At 34.6% G+C, this 6,056-nt stretch overlaps 1 pseudogene; it reads right to left on the bottom strand.

Annotated features, from left to right (window-relative positions):
* Window positions 1-4,796: 4,796 nt before the first annotated feature.
* On the bottom strand, window positions 4,797-5,303 carry LOC114218430 (large ribosomal subunit protein eL29 pseudogene; annotated as a pseudogene).
* Between the last annotated feature and the right edge of the window lie 753 nt (window positions 5,304-6,056).

The following is a 6,056-nucleotide window of genomic DNA, read 5'->3' as shown; positions in this document are numbered from 1 at the left end:
AGGCTTAATCAACCATGTTTTACTCAACAGAAAAGGGGGAATAAGTTTTCTACATTTGGGCTGCAATGCAAAATACCTTCATAAGTAGCATGATAAATAAAAAGTGATTTGAGGAAGATGTTTTTAAGAATGCAAAAATGAAAGTCTTCAGTGATTTCTATCTAGAAAATACTCTAAATTGCTCTTTTGTCAAAGTTGTCTGAGTCACTGAATATGTCTGCATTTTCTCATTTTCAAAATGGGCAAAGAACTCTTAATATCAGTTCTTTGGGAAATAATCTCACAGATTAAATATGACCTGATAAGTATTCTTTTTCTTTTTTTAAAAAAAGATTTTATTTATATATTTGAGAGTAGAGAGAGAAAACAGAGAGAGTGAGAGCACAACTAGGGGGAGGGACAGAGGGAGAGGGTGAAGCAGAATCTCTGCTGAGCAGGAAGCCCGATGCTGGGCTTGATCCCAGAATCCTGGGATCACGACCCAAGTGCAAGGCAGATGTCAACCGACTGAGCCACCCAGGTGCCCCAACCTGGTAAGTATTCTTAAACAAAGGATATATCACTAAAATGAAATTTTATAAAGTAGATAGCTAATCCTTCACAAATTTCTGCCCTACAGAAATCAAGTTCAAAAGGTATGCATATGGGTACCTGATCACTTACCTAGGGGTACCCAGATAAACTCTAGCAAAGAGGAGATGACTGCATTAAGAAAATATAAATCAGATTTCCTAATTCTTTAATTTAAGGCAAGCAGTTATGGCACTAGCCATTACTTTTGATCTGAAAAATCAAATCACACAGCTATTAAAGAGAAAAGAGTTTATCAGATTCCATAATGATTAGATAGCTATTTAGAATCAATGACAGAAAGATAAAGGGAGAGCTGGATTTTCTTACTCACTTCTATCATCAAACTAGCAGTGAAATGAACTGAGAGTTTGGACAACTCAAAGTAAATTTATACACACATACACATTTTAATTAAAAAATTGTATTTTTTGGAGAAGTTTTAGGTTCACAGTAAAATTGAGTGGAAAGTACAGAGTTCCCACATACCTCCTGTCCACACATGTACATTAGTTCCATCAATATCAACATCTCCCACAAGTGGTACATTTGTTACAGTTGATGAACCTACATGGACACATCACTATTACTCAAAATTCATAGTTTATATTATGATTCACTCTAGGCATTGTATACTCTATGGGTTTTGACAAATGTATAATGGCATTTATCCACTTTGTAGGATATATAGAATAGTTTAACTGCTGAAAAAATCCTGTGTTCCACCTATTCATCTCTTCCCTGCCCACTCTGATGATCACCAATCTTTTTACTGTCTCTGTAGTTTTGCCTTTTCCAGAATTCATAAAGTTGGAATCATATAGTATACAGCCTTTTCAGGTTGGCTTATTTCACTTAATAATATGCATTTAAGGTTCCCCCATGTCTTTTAATGGCTTAATAGCCCATTTCTTTTTTGTGCTGAATAATATCCCATTGTTTGTAAATACCACCATTTATTGAAGGACATCTTGGTTGCTTCCAAGGTTCTGCAACCATAAATATAAGTACTATAAACATCTGTGAAAATTTTTGCATAGATATAATTTTTCAACTCCTTTGGGTAAATATCAAGGAACATGATTGCTGGATTGTATGGTAGGAAAAGGTTTACTTTTGTAAGAAACTGCCAAACTCTTCCAAAGTGGCTATACCATTTTGCATTGCCACCAGCAAGGAATGAGAGTTCCTGTTGCTCCACATCCTTATCAGCATTTTGCAATGGTAGCATTCCAGATTTGGATCATTCTTATCAGTACGTAGTTTCTTACTGTTGTTTTAATTTGCAATTCCCCAATAATATGTGATGTTGAATATCTTTTGAATTATCTTTTCCTATGCTTACTTGACATCTTCTTTGTGTGTTATCTGCTCGGGTCTTTTGCCTGTTTTTAAATCAGGGGGTTCATTTCCTTACTGTTGAGTTTTAAGACTTCTTTGTGTATTTTGACCAAAAGTCCTTTGTCATATGTGTCTTTTGCAAATATTTTCTTCCAGTCTGTGGCTTATCATTCTCTTGTCATTATCTTTTCCAAAGTTTTTAATTTTAATGAAGTCTAGCTAATCAATTATTTCTTCCATGTATCATACCTTTGGTGTTGTAGCTAAAAAGTCCTCACCATACCCAAGGTCATCTAGGTTTTATTCTAATAGGAATTTTATGTTTCACATTTAGTTCTATTATCCATTTGAGTTGATTTTTGGGAAGGACATTAGGTCTGTGTCAAGATTTTTTGGCCAGTTCTTGAAACATGATTTGTTGTAAAGGCTATTTGTGCTCCATTGTATTACCCTGACTTCTTTGATAAAGATCTATAATGTTGTCTATAATCATGGAGGTCTATATCTGGGTTCTCTATTCTGTTCCATTGATTTATCTGTCTATTCTTTCACTAATACCAATACCATACCTTTTTGATTACCATAGGTCTGTATTAAGTCTTGAAGGCAGGTAGTGTCAATCCTCCAATTTTATTCTTCCTAAACATATTGTAAAATATTCTGTCTTTTTTGGGGTGCTAACTTAAATGATAATGTGCTTTTAATTTCAAATCCCACTTGTGCATTTCTGGTATATAGGAAAGCAATTGACTTTTGTATGTTAACCTTTTATCCTGCAACTTTGCCATAATCACTTATTAGTTCCAGGAGAGGATTTTGGTTGTTACTGATTTTTTTCAGTTTTTTCACATAGTCCTGTACTTATTCTTGATCTTGGTGGAAAAGCTTTGAGTTTTTCACCAGTATGATGTTAGCAGTAGATTCTTGTAGATACTCATTATCAAAGTTAAGGAAATTTCCCTCTATTCCTAGTTTACTAAGAGTTTTTTTCATGGCTGTGTGTTGAATTTTGTCAAAAGCTTTTTCTGCATATATTGATACAATCAGATGATTTTTTTAAAAAAATCTAAATCTGTTAATATGATGGATTATACTAATTGACTTAGAATGTTTAACCAACCTTGCAGACCTCAGATAAATTTCATTGGTCATGTTGTATAATTCTTTTTATGGATTGCTGAATTCATTTGTTAAGTTTCATTGAGAGTTTTTGCATCCATATTAATGAAACATATTGGTCTATAGTTTTCTTATAATGTCTTTGTCTAAATTTGCTATTAGGGTAATACTGGCTTCATAGGATGAGTAACAAAATATTACCTGTGTGTATTTTGATCTTCCTAGTAAGACTTGGAGAACTGATATAATTTCTTCCTTACCTGTTTGGTAGAATTTACCAGCACATCTGGGCCTGGTGCTTTTGCAAATATTTTCTTCCAGTCTGTGGCTTGGATAGTTACTAATTACTGATGTAATTTCTTTAATAGCTATAGTCTTATTCAGATTGTCTATTTCTTTTTGTATGAATTATAGCAACTCGTGTCTCCCAAGGAATTGGTCTATATAATCTAGGTTATCAAATTTGTAGACATAGAGCTGTTCACAGTATTCCTTTATTATCATTTTAATGTTCATGAAATCTGTGGTGATGCATTTTTTATTTCTGATATTAGTAATCCATGTCTCCCCCCACCCTCTCTCTAGGTAACCTACCTAGGAGTTTTTATTGATCTTTTCAAAGAACCAGCTTTTGATTGTTAATTGTCTCTACTGATTTTCTATTTTCAATTCCATTGATTTTTGCTCTAATTTTTATAATTTCTTTACTTCTTTCTACTTTTGGATTGAATTTGTACCTCTTTTTCAAGTTTACTAACGTAGAAGCTTACTGATTTTAGATCTTTCTTCATCTCATATATGCATTCAATGCTATAAATTTCCCTCTAAGCATTGCTTTCACTGCATTTCACAAATTTTGGTAAGTTGTATTTTCATTTTCATTATTTAAAAACATTTATTAGTTTCTCTCACGATTTGTTCTTTGATATATGTGTTTAGAAATATGTAGTTTAATCTCAAAGTATTTTGGATTTTCCAGCTATTTTTCTGTTAGATTTCTATTTTAATTCCATTGTGGGCTGAAAGCAGACATTGTATGATTCTTATTTTGAATTTCTTATGGTGTGTGACTCAGAGTGTGGTATAGCTTGGTGAATGTTCCATGTGAGCTTGAGAAAAATGTGTAATCTGAAGTTGTTGGATGAAGTATTCTACATGACATAGATATATAGCAAGAGATCAATTATAGCCAGTTGATTGATAGTGCTGTTGAGTTCAGCTATGTTCTTACTGAATTTTTGCCTATTGTATATGTCCATTTCTGATAAAGGGGGTCTTAAAGACTCCAACTATAATAGTGGATTCATGTATTTCTCCTTGCAGTTCTATCAGTTTTTGCCTTATCCACTTTGACCCTCTTTGTTAAGCACACACACATTAAGGATTTTTTTGTTTGTTTTGTGTTTTTTTTTGTTTCGTTTTTGTTCTTTTTTTAATTATTATGTTATGTTAATCACCATACATTACATCATTAGTTTTTGATGTAGTGTTCCACAATTCATTGTTTGTGTATAACAATCAGTGCTCCATGCAGTACGGATTATTGACTTCTTTATCCTATATAATGCCCCTCTTTATCCCAGATAATTTGCCTTGCTCTGAAGTCTGCTCTATCTGAAATTAAAATAGCTACTCCTGCTTTCTTTCTTTCTTTTTTTTTTTTTTTGACAGAGCCTGCCGCAGGTTTATTTGTACAAAGAGCAAAGGAGGACACCAGGCCCATGCAGATAGAAGCCCAAGGGTCACACCAGTCCTTCCACCCTCACACTGACAGACACAAGCCTCTACACTGGAGCCTTTGTGGGGGCCTGGGCAACTTTGGGAGCTTGGGCTGGAGCTGGAGCCGGAGCCAGAGCCAGGGAGCTGCAGTCTGGGCCTTGGTTTGAGCCTTGGCCTTGGACTTTGGTCAGCAGAGCCTGAGACCCTTGGCAATGCGGGCATGAGCACGTTTCCCGAGCTTGGGGTGAGTGATGTAGGCAAGTCGATTTAGCTTGCAGCTGTCGCCCTTTGGGATCTTGGGCTTGACCTCCTTGGGCTTGACAAGGGCCTTGACAGCCTCAGCACATGCACTCATGGCCTTGGCATTGTTGGCCTGCATCTTCTTCAGGCCCTTCTTGTTGTGCTTCTTGGCAAAGGGCATGTTCCTCAAGAACTTGGGGTCTACCCCCTTAAGAGATTCGTATCTTTGTGACCAGGGTTTCTTGATGCCATTTCTGTGCCATTTTCATGACTGGTTGTGCGTAGTGTGGTTCTTGGACTTGGCCATGTCTGCACCGAAGACCACAGGTCACAAAGCCCTGCTTTCTTTTGATTAGTGTTAGCATGGTGTAGTTCTTGTCTCTATCCCTTTATCTTTAATCCATATGTGTGAACATTTAAAATGGGTTTCTTGCAAATAACATATAATTGGATCTTGTTTTTTGATACACTCTGAATATTACTGTTTTTAGTTCATTGATATTTAAGGTGATTATTAAAATTATTGAATTAATACCTACCATATTTATTACTGTTTTGTATTTGTTGCCTTTGTTCTTTGTCCCCATTTTTGTCTTCCACACTTTCTCTGTTGTTCATGGTTTTAATCAAACATTTATATGATTCCATTTTCCCTCCTCTCCCAACATATCAATTATACTTTTTGTACTGTTTTTTGGTGGTTGCCTTAGAGTTTGCCATATATATTTGCATCTAATCTAAGCTCACTTTCAAATAACACTATACACTTCATGTGTAGTAAGAGTACTTACAACAAAAAATATTTCCAATTCCTTCCTCTCATCCCTTGTATCATTGCCATTATTCATTTCATTTATATATAAGAATACTTACACATTAGAATACTTCATTGCTATTATTCAAATATTTCATTGTTATTATTATTTTGAACAATCTGTTATCTGATAGATTAAGAATAAGAAAAGTAAATGTTTTTATTTTACCTTCACTTACTCTTTTTCAAATGCTCTTATGTAGTTCCAAGTTTCTGACCTATGTCATATTTCTTCTCTCTAAAGAACTTATTT

Source organism: Eumetopias jubatus, unplaced genomic scaffold, assembly GCF_037043125.1.
Source record: "Eumetopias jubatus isolate StellerSeaLion01/CBP00866 unplaced genomic scaffold, mEumJub1_p1.0 scaffold_1, whole genome shotgun sequence".
NCBI lineage: Eukaryota > Metazoa > Chordata > Mammalia > Carnivora > Otariidae > Eumetopias > Eumetopias jubatus.
This window is presented reverse-complemented; position numbering and strand designations above follow the sequence as displayed.